Source organism: Macaca mulatta, chromosome 3 (genome assembly GCF_049350105.2).
Source record: "Macaca mulatta isolate MMU2019108-1 chromosome 3, T2T-MMU8v2.0, whole genome shotgun sequence".
Taxonomy (NCBI): Eukaryota; Metazoa; Chordata; class Mammalia; order Primates; family Cercopithecidae; genus Macaca; species Macaca mulatta.
The window spans coordinates 32,837,330-32,853,652 of NC_133408.1; the positions used below are offsets into that span (position 1 = coordinate 32,837,330).

The window sequence follows — 16,323 nt, forward strand, 5'->3', positions numbered from 1 at the left end:
TGCCCAGCCACTGGTATAACCGTACAGTATTTAATTGAATTCTAACAATAATTTTATGAGAACACAGTTATCATTTCCATTATATTAAAGAAGGGAAAAAGTAAAAATTCAAGTTCAGAAAGGTTTTCTATGCTGCTAAAAATAAAAAAGATGCTAAGTAGCAGGGACAAATTTGAAATCTGGACCTAATTTTAGAGCCAAATTCGAAAACACCAAGTTATGTCTGGTCCACCAATAACAAAGTGCTGCTTGAAAGTTGGATTGTTTTCTTCCTATGCTTTTCAATACCTTTCCTTCTCCACCTCTGTTCCCTTCCTCCCACTCCCTTATCTCTCCCACCCCCTGGAGGAGGACTAGTGTCTCAGCCTTGGAGCTCTAGAGCTGACCACAGAGGATAGTGGTACTCAGCGTGGATTATTCTCAGAGAGGGACCCAGACCAGGGACTTGGTGAGGCGGTCTTTGAGGAAGAGGCCAGGGACAAAGAGGCCAGGGCTTATTTCTGAGCACACATGAGCTTTCCTCTTGAGACTTCCTGAAACTACAGAAGACCTTAAGAAGGACCTGGAAGATTTGGGTGCTAAGGTTGATGTGATTTCATTGGTCCTCTCATGCTGATGTGGCCGAGAACCATCTAGTTATACTGGTAACTGCCACAGACTATGCATTTGCCAAACTTTTCCCAAGTGCTTCTAGATCTGTAAGATGTAGGGATGGGATGAGATGGTGCCTAAAATTCCTTTTAGCGTGAGCAAACCTGTGAACCCATAATTTTTTTTTCAAATTCCAGCTGGAACTCAAATTGAGAGAGGAGGAGCAAATTGCAAATTATTCTTCTTTTTTTTTTGAGATGGAGTTTTGCTCTTGTTGCCAGACTGGAGTGCAATGGTCTGGTCTTGGCTCACTGCAACCTCTGCCTCCCAGGTTCAAGTAATTCTCCTGCCTCAGTCTCCCTAGTAGCTGGGATTACAGGCGCTCACCACCACACCCAGCTAATTTTTGTATTTTTTTTTTTAGTAGAGACGAGGTTTCATCATGTCGGTTAGGCTGGTCTTGAACTCCTGACCTCAGGCAATCTGCCCACCTCGGACTCCTAAAGTGCTGGGATTACAAGCGTGAGCCACCGCACCCAGCTGGAGCAAATTCTTTTATGCTGATTATGATTCTCTGAAGAAGAACTCAAGACCAGTATGATGGAGGGGAAGGAAGAACAAAAGGAGATGTGGCTCAGGGCAAAGCAATCATCTAGAAAGTCAGCATTTTTGAGACACAACTTGACTAGAATGCTTTGCTTTTATTTATTTATCTAGAAAATCTTAACATGACCAAGGAAATCATGATTGTCACTGTTTTTCCCGGGCACCCTCCCTCCCCTGGCCTGGAGTCCGTAATTCTGTGTAATTGGTTCAGGCTCCTGGGCCTCATAACTTCTTAAAGATACATTTGAAAGACATTTAAGAGGAAGTCATTGTACTTTTTCCTCAACGATGAGTATAGTGAGAATCCCCGTAAGGGATAAATAGATGAAGGAATTCATTTACATAATCCTCTTTCTATCTGTCCCTCTATCCATCCTTCCATCCACTTATTCAATAGCCATTCATTTAGCACCTCCAGTGTATCAAACACAGTATGCATACTGGAAATAGCATGTCCAGAAGAAGACATTTTCTGCCCTTGGGAATTTCAAAAAAATTCAAGGTAAGTGCTGTGGCTTGAATATTTGTGTTTTCTCAAAATTCACTCATATGTTGAAATCCTAATACCCAAGGTGACGGTATTAGGAGGTAGGGCCTTTGGGAGGTGATTAAGTCATGAGGGTGGAGTCTTCACGAATGGAACTAGCGCCCTTATAAAAGAGCCCTGAGAGAGACCCCTTGGCCCTTCCACCATGTGAGTATTCAGAGAGAAGGTACCATCCATGGATCAGGAAACCAGCCTTCACTAGACGTGGAATCTGCTGGCACTTTGATTTTGAACTTCCCAGACTCCAGAACTGTGAGAAATAAATTTCTGTTGTTTGTAAGCTACACAGTTTATGGTATTTTGTTATAGCAGCCTAAACAGAACAAGACAGTAAGTGGCAAAAAGATAGCAAGTGTTAACTGCTTTGATTGAAATTGAATGGTAAACCAAGTTTTATGCATCACAAAACAGGAGTAAAAAGACAAGCCTAAGTTGAGTCTTTGTTTTCTTTCTTTTTTTTTTAGAGTCAGAGTCTTGCTCTGTGGCCCAGGTTGGAGTGCAGTAATACAATCATGGCTGATTTGCACCTCAAACTTCTGAGCTCAAGTGATCCTCCTGCCTCAGCTTCCCAAGTAGCTGGAACTACAACTGCAAGCCACTATGCTAAGTTGTTTTTTATTTTTTTCTTTTTCTTTTTATTTTTTTGAGATGGAGTCTCACTCTGCTACTCAGACTGGAGTGCAGTGGCGCGATCTCAGCTCACTGCAAGCTCCGCCTCCCGGGTTCACGCCATTCTCCTGCCTCAGCCTCCCGAGTAGCTGGGACTACAGGCGCCCACCATCACACCTGGCTAATGTTTTTATTTTTAGTAGAGACGGGGTGTTTTTTAATTTTTTTAGAGACAGGATTTTGCTATGTTTATCAGGGTGGTCTCAAACTCCAAGCCTCAAGTGATCTTCCTGAGTCAGTGCCATTATAGGCATGAGCTACTATGTCTGGCTCCAGGTCTTAAAGTATGAGTATGAATTCCTGGGGGATTAAGAGGAAAGGCATTCCTGGAAGCAGACATATAGGATGGTATGGGGAAAGGTTTGCATGACACACTTAGGCAATAGCAAGCAGTTTTACATGACTCAGCACACAAGATATTAATGAGGATAAAGGAAAAGATGGGTTGATTTTACAGACACGTTGGTGTAATATGCTAAGAAACCTGATATTATCATGAGGATAATAGAATTGCTGAAACAGTTCAGGTGGAGGAACAACTTATTTCAAGAGAATGATGAAAAATAAGGTGTTCTTAAATTGGCAATCCATTTGTAACCCCTAGTGCCAATGGTGACTTCTAACATCTGTTCCCATTTCACAGTGTCTTGCTGTGCACTGGTTCTCATCCTTAAGTTCTCATCATCCCCAGTATCACCTGGGAACATTTAAAACCTTAATGACCCAACTCTACCCCCTTCCAGTGAATTCAACATTTCTAGAACTGAGACCAAGACATCAAAAATATCTTAAAGCTTCCAGGTTATACCAAGTACAGCCAAAGTTGAGAACTGCTAACCTAGTGGTGTGCTGGCAAGAAGAGCATGAGACTGCTCTGGTATATACCCTGCTAAGTCTCAGCTCTCCTATGCCATCCTTTAGGACATACACTGAATCTCTTTTCTGTCAGGTTTCAGTCTATATTTCTAAAGAAGGACTTCCTTGAGAATGGTATGGGAGTTCACTTCCTCAAATAGATCAGAATTTATTGTTGGAGGCAGAAAAATTAGCTAAGCATTACAATACTATAAGATAGTTACTCTGGTGTTAGTCTTTGCACAGATTGCTGTGGAGGAGACACATTCAGAGAGACAAGGGGAGGTGAAGTGTGTAGGAAGAGAAGCACTGAGGCAGAGTACAGGGTCCCAGGGATGAAGGACAAGAGGATTATTTTAGGTGGTGGGATCGGAATGTGTAAGGCACAAAGGCATCAAAGAACACGGCCAAGACTGAGGGTTCTCCTGGTGCTTTGTTCATAGTATTTGTAGTATAGTCCCCACATTGTTATGTACAGTTCACTGTATACAGATTAAGTAGTATTTCTATCCTGTGAGGACTTTGAGGGTACATATGCCCAGAACACAGCATGGTCATTGCTATATAATAGCTTCTCATGAATTTCATGAATTAAAGTGTTTTGCAGGGGGAAAAAAGGAAAGATATAATAGAGAATTCAGTCAGAGAGAAGGTTGGAAATAACTAGCTTGAATATCATGAAGTGACTTAAAAAAAAAAAGGAGCATAAATATTCATGGGAAAAAGATGAATTGAAACCAAAAGTTTCTCATGAATGTCATACCAGCTTAGGTCTGAGTAGTGTCCAAATGAAATGCAGTGACTTCCTTTTGGTCAGCATCCTAATCAATACGATCAGGTCTCTGAAATTGTATCCCATACTTTGAAGTCGCACTTTGATTCATAGGGAATTTCCATTCTTCCTTACAGCTGTTGAGAGGGGAGTTCTAACAAGAGGAAGTAGCTCTGTGCACCTTCCTCGCTTCCTTCCTGACTGTGTCATTCCTGGGTCTGGGTCACCAGCTGCATCCAGGAGTCCCAGAGGGTATCGTGAATGTCACTCACAGTGTAAATGGATCTAGAACACAACTTATTTAGAGCTGTATCTTCTAGTTTTGATTTGTGTTAGAAGTAATCACAAAGTCATTTAAACTTAAATGACACTGTCAAAACTGACACGAGTGAAAAGTATTTATTATAAACGTGTTCATTGTATATCTTAATTTCAAGGCTCTTACCGTTTTCTGTGCTTAAGTATTCTCTAATGAGAATCTTTACAAAAATTTTTAAGGTGGGAAGCAGGTGGTATTATTCTCATTTGGATAGATAAATGGTGACAAAGATGCTTTCTTTAAAAGTTTTTAAACAAATATTGATTCACAGGTAGGACTTGTTTAAACAAGTGAAAGCATTTCCAATAAGTACACGTTGAAAAAAATGGACACATATGTCATTTGTTTTTTTTTTTAGAAGAGGACATTTTGGGGTTGCATGAAATAACAGCTTCATATGATCATCTCAGGGAGTTTTCCTAAGCATGCTGATTGGATTGGGTTAGTATTCAGTCAATGGCTCTTCCATACTTTTAAAGTTTGCCATCATTACTTCAAGAAAGTCGGTCTGGTCACTATTATTAAATACTTATTTGGAGCTCTGTAGCTGTTTATTTCACTTGTTTGAGCTTTCACGCTATGAAGATCTTAAATATTTTCCATTCATTATTCATATGAGGTTCATTGGGTACATTCATCCATTTCTTTATTTTCTTTGCATCTGATATGATTTGGTTGTGTCCCTACCCAAATCTCATCTTAAATTCCCACATGTTGCAGTGGGTCGGGGGGGACCTGGTTGGAGGTAACTGAATCATGGGGGCAGGTCTTTCTCGTGCTGTTCTCATGGTAGTAAATAAGTCTCATGAGATCTGATGGTTTTATAAGAGGGAGTTTCCCTGCACAAGCCTTTTTTTTTTTTTTTTTTTTTTTTTACGCCCGTGCCATCCATATAGGACATGCCTATCACCTTCCACCACGATTGTGAGGTTTCCCCAGCCAAGTGGAACTGTAAGTCCATTAAATCTCTTTCTTTCATAAATTGCCCAGTCTCAGATATGTCTTTATCAGCAGCAAAACAGACTAACACAGCATCTTCTACCATTTTCAGCAAACTCCTCTTAATTCTGTAGTACTTTATATCTCCGATTTAAATCACATTTGCTGTTCTTGAATTCCTGTTTGAGCAAAACAAATAAACAAACATAAATGGCGTAGAATTAGTTGAAGAAATTGCCTCAAGGTAAGACTCCAAATCTGACTATTTTCAAATATCTTAGGTTTATCTCTTTTAGATAGGCCAATCTCAGGGCAGAGGTAGGTGAGGAAAGAGCTTATATGGCTGTCTCTTCTCTGAGATTCAAAAAACGGAGAATAAATTCTGTCGTTCAATTCTAAGACAAGTGGAAAAGATCAAAGACTTATTTTATTACAATATTTTTATTTTTATTGAGCAGATTCACTTGGAACTTTGGCTTGCATGTGGAATGTTTACCTTTTAATAAGTGATCTGTTTAAATGTGGATCGGAGAACAAGGGTTTCTGTTTTACAGTTCAACTTTTGACCTTGGGGGATGAATGGGTGGAGGCTAAGAGGAAAAGTCCACTGTGTTTCTGCTGAACTTTTTACCCTTAAGAAAAAAATGAGCAAGTTTAAAGTTCACACAGTGCACAAGAGGTCTCCACTGGGGATTTCTGGTATTATTAACTTCCTGACCTCAGATAATTAAAAAGGAAGAGCAGAGCCACCTCAGACTGTGACTCAACTTTGAACTTTTAACCTCCCAAGTAAAGTATTTAAATTGTAAATGGTAGACCCTGGAAGCTTTCTTATTGCTATTAACTTCCTTCATCCTTGGTCACAAAGTTATAATCTAGGCCAAAAGCATAGCCTGATCTTTCCTTTTTATTTACTTAACCTCTTTTAACAGAAAGGACTGAGAACACTATTTACCTAGAAATGACAGGTATTCTGGTGAAAGAAGTTAAGCTTAAAGGGTCATTGAATTTTGGAGCTAGAAGCAACCATAGATTACCTGTCCAGTTCCCTCAGTGTGGAGAGACAATACAGAGAACTATCTGACCTTAAGGAAGGTTGAGTGACTTCCTTAAGGTCAGATAGTTAACAGGAGAACAAAAGAGCATCTCTAATTCATTAGCTGTATTTGTTTCAATAGAAGAGGGATTAAAGCATGATTGGGGTTAAGGAATATTTCCCTGTATTGCATAAAGGTCTAGAGGATCTGTGGCTTCTTTTTTTTTTTACATTAAAATTCATGAAGTAAAAAAAAAAATCACTAGATAGGAATCAGGAGATCTGGGTCCTAAGAGGCCCCTTCACCCTTATTTATTGTGGAACCTTAGGAACTCATTTAACTTTTCCAAGTTTTGATTTGCTTTGTTGTAAAATGAAATACAGTTGGGAGGAGGTAATAAGCATCTAAGACCCCTTTCTGTTATAACGTGTTTTGGTTCAGTGGTATTCTTGCCTTAAGAATTCTCACTGCAATTTATGTTTAAACCAGAGCACATATACAATTATAGGTAACATCTGGTTGTTTTTTTTTTCTTTTCTTTTCTTTTCTTTTTTTTAATACCAGATAAGGCTAGATGGCTGTGGTTTTAGGGTAGTTATATCATGCGGAGCTTGACATCGATGGTAAGGTTCTCCTTATGTTAAAACAAAAATCCCAAAGGAAGCTGGGAATATAATGTAAGGAGGAGTGAGGGACACAAAAAGGAAGAATAAAAGAAGCCAGACAAAGAAGAAGGAAGAAGAAGGGATGCTCAGAAGAAAAGGCATCAGAAAGAAGGGTGACAGAGATGGCGGCCCCCTCAGTTGGATAGGGACTCAGTCAAAGTTTGTGATGCTGACAAAGCCAATGAGGATATTGTGAATCTGCCAGAGTCACATGCTGTTAATACCGAGGCTTGGATAGGCAGCTCCCACTGGCACTGGTACAACACACAGCACGCGGGACAGCCAGGGATCGGTGGGGCCCACTCTTCCCTCCTGCTATTTGCTAACACCTTTATTGCCTCCAGTTAGTTACTCACACCAATCTCATTCCCATCTGTCGAGGAGCGTTCCCTTCCAACATTCTGTCCTCCTTCCCATATACGAGAAAAAGACCCTCCCAGTGTGACTGCAAAGTGCAAAATGATACTGAGCTCTGAAATCAGGCAAGTTTGGAGTGGGGTTAGCAATGATTTTCTTATTTCCTAGTCCTAAGAACTAAGCAGGTTGGAACTACAGGATGCTACTCAGGACCCCTCTGCAGACACAGCTGGAGGAGAAGGAGCGAGATGACTGTCTGGCTGGAGGCCCGTTTGCACTGCCCTGGAGGCAGGGCATCCCATTCATGGTCACTGCCTATTGAAAGTGCCAAACAGCTGTATTCAGCTTCCATCACATCCACCACACAGATGTGAACCCACCTAAGTCCTTGACCACTCTCAGTGGCTTTCTACTACTTTGCTTCTGCTTTACAATCTCCTCTGCCCACTCTTCCTTGTCTGAGAGTCAGTCAAGGCAAGGGATTACTATTTGAGCAAGGGACTGCACTGATATGAATGTCTGATTAGGCAACCGAAGTTGCAGACCAGTGGGCTGTAAATAATTGGTAATTGGGGTTTCTGGTGGACAAAATTACCCAGTTATTTTCTCTGCCTGCTAAGTTCTATTCATTCACTAAATTCCTCCCACATTTTCTCCTCTTGAGTACATTCTTTCCGATGTGGATGTACAGAAATGTTAACCTCCAGAGCCCCTGAAGAGGGAAGTCAGAGGTCACTGTCGTCATGAAACAAGTCATACTGTCCCAATGCCACTTACCTGCATCAACATCTAGAAAGGAAATCAAGCACTGAGTTTTGTCTGCCAGTGAGCCCCGCAATGAAAAACATCACATGCAAATATGTTGCACTTACAAAATTAAAAAAAAAAAAAATAAGGCTTGTGTTGCTCTTCTCAGTGATTAACTAAAACAAATTCCAGGTGGCTCAATTCAGGGCAATGATGATGAATCTATTTTTTTTTTATTTACTTATTTTTCTTTTTAAAAATAATATGTACCAGGGCAATGAAAGAACAGAAAGTTAAGCACAACCCAGAGAGCCAGTGCCAAATAATTCAGTATGTAAATTGTCTGCAATGAAGACTTTCATTAAGTCAGAGTCAATAAACCCCCATGAAGGTGGGAGGATCGGAGTGCTGGGAAGGGACAGCCTAGTACCTCGCCCTGTTTCTGAACCGGCCCAGCCCCACCCAAGATAAGCGGAGGAGCAGTGTGCAGTAAGTAGCCTTCGCTGACTCTAACTATACCCCCAAACTGGGATAAGGCCATAACCCCAATTCCGCTGTGAAGCCAAGACCTCGCCTCCAGAAGCAGCCAACGGCTGATGAATTCTCTGCGGTTGCCTGTTTTCCCTGGCAATATCACCTCTTTTGGCATGAACATTTGAATTGATGGTAAAACTGAAAAAAAAAATAGCCAAAATTACACCAGCAAAAAGCCCCTTTTCTCTGTTTCCATCTTCTATATATTTATAAAGTAGATCTCTATATATTTGTCTGGTATCGTTCCTTTAGTTTGATGCACCCAGCTGGCAAGAATAAGTCATCTTTGGGGCTTACATTTAGTAGAGTATCCCTGCAAATGCCAGGAGCTCTAGAGCTCTTAATGGAACATTGGCAGCCAAAACAGCAATAATTGTACAGCAGGTACAATGGGAGTGGGAGGCTGGTTGTGCAAGGAGCTGTAGTCTTCTGCCTTCCTTTTTCCCAGCAGTCCCGAAAGTGAACTAGTGTCTCAATTAGCTGATATTTTAGATTACAACTTGTCACACCTGATGGAAATGACACTATCAAGCGGGCAGATGCCAGCCGGAAATTTGTTGGTATCTAGGGATGGCAATTGTTGGCTCGTGTATTCATTCAACCAGTCATTCAAATAACATGTACCATGCCCATCAAAAAGATGTACCAGTCTCTGGACACAGGAAACTCTTGGTGATCCCTAAGATAAAAAGACGAGTTAGGAATTATTGCTGCTAAATACCTGTTTATCCAGTACTGCTAGGCAGAGGGCATGCCCTTAAGAAACTCTAATAATTTTTGAAATATTGCTTCATACTCTGAAGCTTTCATTTAAAAACCAGACTTGATTCTCCTTTGGGAGGTCCAAAGAGACTGGCCCACCTTATTCCTAAGGGGAAAATTTGTATACCCTATAAATTTATAGTAGCCGTATGTATGGGCCTCCCTTTTATTTCCCCTTGACCACATCAAGTTGAGGGAAGTACAGCTGGGCCCAGCTTTCACTAACTTGTGTACTGAATGTCTACCAGATGCAAGATATCATATAGAATAAAACATAAACATAGCCTTCCTTGACCTAAGGAGAGAAAAACCTTTTCATCTATAATTGTAATATTAGGGTAATTCTGGTAAGGACTATAGGAGAAAACAGTTTATGGTAAGTTATAAGACTCTCAGAAAGAAAGATTATTCAAGTACAAAAAAGATAGATATAAACCTACACTGAAAATTACATAGATTAAAAAAAAACACATATGTGCATTATGAATGCTGAAATCCAACTGAAACAAGAATGTTAAAAATTGAGGAAGGGAGATGGATTAAGCTAACATGGTGAATAATAATTCCTTAGGCTCTTGGAAATGGTAGTGTTTGTATTTTTTTTTTTTTTCAGTAAAGATTCCAGGAAGCCAAAGACTTCTGGGTAATGTTCAAATCATTGGGAATTGATCTGACATTTAATGGCAAAAAGTTGAATGTCTAATGCCAAAACAAGGTCAATGGGTCAGGAGACCTCCATTACCTAACCTTAGCTGACCTCTTTACATGACATATCAGAGTATCGATCAGGCTTGTGAGGCAGGATTGGGCAGAGAGTTCTATATCCCTCTTTTACTGTTCTTAAAAAAGTGGGTCTAGACAGCTTATTATAGTCTGCTATGATCTGTATATCTGTCTGATCTCGGTGAAAGGGTCTTGCTCTGTCTCTTGTCTTCCTACTTTTATTTGGCTGTACTCCTTAGACAAAAGTCCTCTTCTTAGCATTCTGTATCAAGAGTTCAGTCACTGAAGGTCTAAACATACTCCAGGCTTTCCTCCTAGGTTTTGCCTTCAAACTTCATTGATCTTCAAACTATAGTGATGCTACCCGAATGGTAGTCAGTTTTGATGTTTTTGAGCCATGGCTCTGAATGGTCAAATGAAATTTTCTGTCTATATTACTAAATCTGCCTTTATTTTAGAGACCCATTATTAACAAAGGGGTGCCAGCTTAACTAGGACACATGCTCTATTCTTAGTTATGAATATTGTCTGTCTGCACCCTATCTGAGGGCTGATTGCCTTCTCAGTTTCCCTGTTAGTCATTATCTTTTATTTGGTTATGGAAATATTGGGCACTGGCTTCATAGGCCTAAACTAAATCATTCTTAGATTTAGCAATGAAGGAATCCTTCAATTTGGTTTCTAACACTATACAACTATATAATGATTTTAGCCTTTCCAAATGGTGTGTGTATAATATATATTTAATATATTTCTATATAAAAACAAAAATTATATTTAATACATATTTCTTTTCTTTTTTTTTTTTTTTTTGAGACTCAGTCTAGCTCTGTCACCAGGCTGGAGTGCAGTGGCGCAATCTCGGCTCACTGCAAACTCTGCCTCCCGGGTTCAAGCTATTCTCCTGTCTCAGCCTCCCAAGTAGCTGGGATTACAGGTGCCCATTATCACATCCAGCTAATTTTTGTATTTTTAGTAGAGACGGGGTTTCACCAATTTGGCCAAGACGGTCTCAATCTCCTGATCTCGTGATCCTCCCATCTCAGCATCCCAAAGTGCTGGGATTACAGGCGTGAGCCACCACACCCGGCCTATTTAATATATGTTTCTATAATATAGTTCTATATCTATTATATATATCTACATCACAGACATATAATGTATGAAATTTCTATATCATCAACATAAAACATATATTAAATTATAGATATATTAAATATATTCTGATATATTATAGATATATTATATATAGAAATTATATATGTTTATATACAAGAAATATATATATTTTAAAATATTATATATAGAAACATAATTTAAATATGTAGAAATATATATCTAAATATGTAATTTTATATATTTAATATGCGTTTCTAGATACATTATAGATATATTACATCAAGAAAATTATATATTTAATATATATTTCCACAATATATATAGTATATATTTCTTATCCTAGCTCTGTGAACTATATATTTCCATAATATATATAGTGTATATTTCGTATTCTACCTCTGTGAAATAGAAATATATAATAGGTCATAGGAGTCCCCTAATACTTCATTAGGCTTTTATAATGCATTACCATTGGAAAAGACTAATGTAAGCACTTGGAATAGTTTGTTCTGCAAAGAACCCAGGACAACTGATCATTGGACCTGTATTTTATCTTTATGTTCTTATTAAGACTATAACAATGCTTAGAGGGTGTGGTAGTGATCTGTGCCCTACTTCTTCCACAGTAAGGTAGAATCACAACTGGGACACAGCTGCCTGGCCACAGACTGTTTCCTGCTCCCTCTGCAGTTAGGTGTGGCCAGAGACTAAACAAGCTCAGTGAAATGTGAGCCAAAGTGATGACCGTCATTCACACCTTGCTTTGAAAGTTCTCATGCTCACTCCTATAGCTCTTTTTTCCTTCCCATGGACTGAAATAGTGATGACAAGAGAGACCTTAGAAGCCACGTATTGAAGACGGCAGCGCTAGCCTCATTCTAGGTTGGGTTCCTGAATTACTGAGTGGAGCAGAGCCTCCCCCAAATCCCCACTCCCCAACATCCCAAAACACACACACACACACACACACACACACACACACACAGACACAAACCTCCAGCTTAGACTGTTACTTTAGAGACAAATCTGCTTCTGTTTTATCTGAGCCATTACATTTTGGGGAATATTTACTTTAGTAGTTTAGCCTACCTAATTAATGTAAATGGCTACTTGATTTTACTAGAAAATCTGCAAGAGCATTCAAGCCAGGGTTGGTGATAAGACTGAAAATTAGCCTTGTTCATCAGATATCTGAAGGGGAGAGGAATTGTTAGAACGGGAAAATGATGAAAGAGAAGTAGGTCAAGGGTGGAGAAAACAGTATGGAGACAGGAGTTGTACTACAGAGACGTTCACACTTCTCATAAATAAAAGTGAAATGAAAGCATTAAAAAATAGAACCAGACATTTGCACCCACCTGTTTTTCAAATGTAGAGACTTTATGGAGTATTCTGAACTGATAGGATATCGCCAGGTAATGAATTCTACATTCTTTGTGTTTGATTCAATGTAAAGAACAGTTTTGTTCACTATAGTGAATCAAACACTAAATTAATAAGAGTTCAAAGATAAGCACTGGAGAACAGTTACCCTGTACACGTATTGCAGAAAGTAACCTCCTTATTTTCTTAAGCCTTTTCCAATCAAATTGTGTCTTTTCTCTTTAATGCTTGTCACTTAGATCTTTATCTCAGTAGGTCATCTCAAAAGTCTTGCATGCTAGAAGCCAGAGAAATACAGAGATAAGCATCACCAACATTTATTGATGAAACGACTACTTAATAACCTCCAGAGGTGCTCACACATACACAGCACATGAAAATAGTCCAGATAGAAAGTTTAAAGGGATTTCACAGTAGAAACCATGGAGATAGTGTGTGCAGCAACCCATAGTCACTGCTGCCCTAATAGTATCTGATCTGAACCTGGCATAGCTTCAGAAAAAGCCATGTGGTCAGGCTAAAATGAGAATGAGAAAAAAGGAGAAAGTTGCTTTCTTCTTATGTGAAAAATAGGGCATGCACATTTTATAGTTTGGTAGTAGAACCAGTTGTACGAGTTCTGTACTCGCCCATAGGGCTTAGCCTGAAGGGAGAAAAATATTTGTATTCAAAAATTACTTTAAGACTTATGGTAAAATGTTTAAATTTGGTGTATAGAATAAAGAACTGAGATTACAGTTATACATCTGATTTGTTGGGACCACGTTTGAAACTTGAACTACTGTATTTTAAGAGTTTGTTTTTTCAAGTGACAATTTCCAGTTCTGTTTTTGGCTTGAGGAAGTGATACAAGAAAACTTCCTACTTTTACACTGCTTTGTGTGTTCCCTTATTATTAAGTTTTGGTATTAAGTGTTCATTTACAGTGTTCTGCCAGATTGTTTATTTTAGATGTCGAGACAAGATCATTTGTTTTTTGGATCCAGGTATTGTGCTATCCTTGGTTTGAAGAGGAAATAGCTTTAAGTAAGAAATTCGCACACATTATTAATATGTATGCCTCTTTAAGTGAGTATGTGTGAGGGAAAGACAGACCCACAGCTAGAGGCAGAGAATGGGACACAGAAAAAGGAGACAAAGAAACCATGGTGTCTCAGGTAATAAAATTATTTGCAGTTATTGAATAGTGATATTGCATTTGCACATTGTACATTCCCTTTTCTTTCAAGTTTCAGTATCTCTCAACAGTCTAGGTGCTGTATGGCTGCTATTGCAGACAGAACTGGGGGAAACAGAGCAAGAGACAGATGAGGAAAAATGAAATTATATGTATGTTTGCATGTTGAGTTCATCTTCTTTATTCCTCTCTCCTAGTTCAGTTAGTTGGAAGGATTCTGGTACTGTTTCTTTCATTTAACAACTTATCTGCTTTGACAAAGACAAATCAACTTTGACTTTTCGTGGCCCTTAGGGAAATATTCTATATCTAGTGGTGAAATGGACTGATTAAAGCCACTGTGCAATCTTTGCTGAAGAAAGAAAATTATATTTTCCTTCACTGAAGATTGAAGAAGAGAAAAAAATCTGAATAAATATTTTATGTTATATTCGATTTTAAAGAACACGTATGGAGAGGGTACAGAGATTGTCTTTAAACTTCAAGTTTGGAAATAAATACGTATACATATACATACATGTGACATATGCATGGTTGGAAATATGAATAAAGTTCAGAGGACTTAATAACTGAGTGCTTTTATCAACAAATTAAAGTTTTCATTACACTTAATCAAATGTTTACAAACTGCAGCAAAGTGCTTTTTTTTTCACCCCTACCCTCCCTTCCTCTCTCTCCCTCCCTCCCTCCCTTCCTTCATTTCTTCCTTTCTTTTCCTTCCTCCTTTTGAGGAGCTAAAATAAGGTTTTTTTTTTTTTTTTTCTTAACAGTTTATCTTAAAAGTCTGGCTATGTAGGGACAGCTGGCTTAAAAAGATATCCTCACGTCCTCTTCCACAAGAACCTCTCTGATATTTCAAGTCAATCTTCTGCAGAAGTTTTGAAGTTCTAAAACAATCACAAAGTTTTATTGTTTCTCAAGATTCTCCAGGACTGTGAGAACTTAGGTGTTCAAGAACGGCATTTGAAAGGAACAAGAAGTACGAGTATTAGCTTCGTTCCATTCAAGTTAGGGTAGCTGCATTGCTACTATTTTTTTCCCCAGTAAAACCTGCTTCTCTACTTTTTTTCCTATCCCCTAGTCCCCAGCATTCTGGACTGCAAAAATATGTGACCATCCTATCCACAAGCAGTGCAGATTTTTGTTAAGAAAACAGAGGAACATGTAATTGACTTCTTATTAACAAAAAGAGGCCGTTGTCAAAATAAGAGACAATCTGAGAAAGAAGGGGAAATTCAGCCTGTTGCCACATCACTCAAGTCACGGCTGTACTTGGCATAAAAATTAAAGGGAAATGAGTTGAAAAGGAAGACTTGCTACATTCTCTTTTGCAGTCAATTCTTCTTTCAGCCTCTCCCAGGAACGAGAAGGTGTTTTTCCAAACAAGGAGCAGCAGGGGTTATCTTTTTTTTGGACAAGCTAAAATCTGTCTCCTTGTCAAAGGAGACAGACCAGGTCAAAGAGGACTCTGCCTCCCAGAAACAGAGTGCAGAAGCTTAGATTCTGGTTCATGACGAGAACAAAGGGTTCTTGGGGAGGAAGCAAAATGCCGTCTCACTTGCTGGGCCACAAATTGCAGCCCTCATTTAAAAATTATACATATGGCTTTTTTGAACCATGCCAAAACCCTTTTCTCATTTTAGTGTCACTACTGGTTAGTTTGTTATGTATGACATCTTTTTTTTTTTTTTCCTCTAAGAACCATGAAACTATGCAAAGAATAGAAAGACCACAATATGGTCCTATGGGGACGTCAGTGCTTGAAAAGCAAAAATGCTTGTGAATTAACCACGTGTAGCAGAGATTAGGAAGAGTAATCAGTCTGGAGCAGAATGAATGTGATTGCAAGTGTTTTCAAAGTCCTTTCCTCCCCCAACTTTTTTCTTTTTTTTTTTTTTTTTTTTTTTTTTTTTAGAAGGCGTCTTGGTTTTGTTGCCCAGGCTGGAGTACAATGGTGCGATCTCAGCTTACCGCAACCTCTGCCTCCCGGATTCAAGTGATTCTCCTGCTTCAGCCCCCCGAGTAGCTGGGATTACAGGCGCCCGCCACCACGCCTGGCTAATTTTTTTGTATTTTTAGTAGAGACGGGGTTCACCATGTTGGCCAGGCTGGTCTCGAACTACTGACCTCAGGTAATCCACCTGCCTCGGCCTCCAAAAGTGCTGGGATTACAGGCATAAGCCACCATGCCTGGCCGACATTTTATTTAAAAAAAATTCAAACCTACAGAAATTGCAAGTATAGTAAAATAAGCAGTCATACGCCCTTTGTGTAACTCTATGCTGATAGGATAGCCACTATCCTTGTGTGGTTACCGGCCACTTGAAAAGAGGCTAGTCCAAATTGAAATGTGTTATTCTACATGTCTTTCTAAAATATAACTAATTCCTAATGTTTTCTGAAAAGTGGGTAGATACATCAACCCTAAACCAAGCATATAAAATTGATAAATATAAACCACATAAAACAATATCTATAAAATATACATATATAAAACATATATATTTGCATATAAAGACTA

General features: G+C 39.0%; 1 long non-coding RNA gene across 2 annotated transcripts in view; it reads left to right on the forward strand.

Annotated features, from left to right (window-relative positions):
- LOC144339677 (uncharacterized) overlaps positions 1-16,323 on the forward strand; it is a 43,230-nt gene that overhangs the window by 8,077 nt on the left and 18,830 nt on the right. The window contains exons 2-3 of one of the 2 annotated variants that reach the window (XR_013414954.1): positions 2,209-4,800; positions 5,256-5,310. The exons of the other annotated variant lie outside the window; for it this stretch is intronic. This is a non-coding gene — a long non-coding RNA (uncharacterized LOC144339677). The remainder of the gene's footprint in view (positions 1-2,208; positions 4,801-5,255; positions 5,311-16,323) is intronic. 2 annotated transcript variants of the gene reach the window in all.